A 2211-nucleotide genomic window follows, 5' to 3' on the forward strand; every position below is an offset into this window, starting at 1 on the left:
TTGTGCTATAGGAAGTTAATAGGCCTCGTGAACTGTATCTAGAATACAAGTTGTACTGGTAGCATATTCCAACCTCTAAATGCCTTTCATGTCAGCATGAGAGATACCATCAGGCATTTGAAAGCTCCGGCCTATTTATAAAGATACCATCAAAACCTGCCTGATGTCGCTGACTTATGAATCAATTATCTGAACTACACCAAGTGATGTATCTATTCTGAATTTTAGAGTCATATATTTGAAGCTAAACTACACACAGATAAACTATTCAACAGCCTATCATGATTCTTATCTTCATGTTTATATCTGCCAAATGTGGGGGGGGGGGAAGCAAAGCCTTACCGATTTTACTGAGAAGAGTTTTTTAGAAAGTAAGCTACATACATACAAATTATCTTTAACACACACACACACATACACACATCTGGGTATCAAATGAACACACATATGAAAAAGTAAAATGTAAATAAAATTCACAACATGCAAAGGATCATTCTCGTTCTAAAAGGGGGAAAATAACAGTAAGTACTATGACTTCCCTTAAATTTTGTGTCTTAAAGAGGTGAGTATTTCAGTAAATAAATGCTGTTGTTATAAAAGATACAAAGCCACTAAATATGGAGAAGAAATGATCATGTTCCATCCCTGATGTTAAAAATCAATGAAACTTAAGAGACATGTGTCCATTTTGTTTTGTTTTTAGGCGATACTTTACAAGGTATATTCTATTTCAAGGTCTACTCTGCATTTTGCAATACTAATTATCTCAGTTTTACTGCTTTGCGTGGTAGTGTTCAGATTTCAGAAATTATGTAAGTATTCAATCCTGCTTTGGAAGAAAAAATAACTCATGAATTAAGCCCAGGTAAGTTAGTAAACTGTAAGGCATGTTAGAAAGATAAAGTAGATCACATATGCGTGAGTATAGAGCGGGACGGAAGAATGCAGAGAAACTTGCCTAACCTTCACAAGGCACTAAATATACATAAGGTGCCCAGGGTGTTAAATATTCATGACACACTAAATATACATGAGACAGTCAATATTCTTGTAATCTTACTTCAGCAACATTTGATGACTCCCATCATGGCCCCAGGAGTCCTCTGCCCAAGAAACACTCAAACCTCAGATTTTGCCCTTGTGCCCATAACATCAGTGGGGACAACTGATATAGCAGCGAGGACATGTGAACGTTGCAAACTCCAAGAATCAGGCGGTATCCTTTCAATTTAATTGCATCCTTTTTGAAGTCTGTTAACTCACTCATCCCTTTCACTTTCCTTTGTGTTGTGTGCTTTAAATGGACTCAAGTCATTCCATTTTTTCTGAGTCTTTCTTTTCCCTGATCTCTGGGAGAGCTGATCGGCTGGCATACTTGGAGACTACCTTTGTGTGAAGGTAATTTCCCACATGACAATTTCTTACTTTTGCAACTATACATTTAAAAGCCTTGTGATACATTTTAAGAATTTTTAGGTGCTTTATGTGAAGAATTTTAATAACAATGTTGGACAGAGGGCAGAAAAATGGGAATAAATGTACTAACGTATGTATAAATTTACCCAAATACTCTTTCATTCAGTAATTCAAATTTAAAGTCATTCTGTAATAAGTATGCAAATGTACACAAAGAGACAAAACTTTTTAAAGAATGTAAGTATTTATTAGGATATTAAAAAATACTCTAAGACTTTAAGATCTCAAAAACATATGGAATTTAAAATAGAAGTTATAAAAGTATGCACAGCATGCTCCTCTATGTATAAAAAGAGGATATAGCTTTACTTAAAACACTTTTATAAAATCTTATGTGTTTGTGTGTCTGTATATTTTTACCTGAAAAATTTTTCGAAGACCACACATGAAAGCTGACAGTATTTATCTGTGGTAATGAAATGGAGGTCTGTAATGGGAATAAAGATCAGTTCTTTATATTTCTTTGTTTATTGTTTGTTTCTTATGGAGTGCATGCGTTATTATACTGATGATAGGAATAATAGATTTAATATACAAAATAGTAGTTATAAGCTCAGCTTCTGGAGTTAAGCTGCCCTAATTGTATAGTTCTATGATCTTAGGCCTGGTTACTCAAATATCCTGTGTTCTCATTTGTAAAATGTGAATGCCATGTACTTAGTTCCATAGAATTGTTAGTTAAGAAAAAAATTAAGAAGTTATTGACACATGATAAACATCTAATAAATAATAAAT

This window comes from Hipposideros armiger, unplaced genomic scaffold, assembly GCF_001890085.2.
Source record: "Hipposideros armiger isolate ML-2016 unplaced genomic scaffold, ASM189008v1 scaffold_554, whole genome shotgun sequence".
In the NCBI taxonomy this organism is placed as follows: Eukaryota; Metazoa; Chordata; class Mammalia; order Chiroptera; family Hipposideridae; genus Hipposideros; species Hipposideros armiger.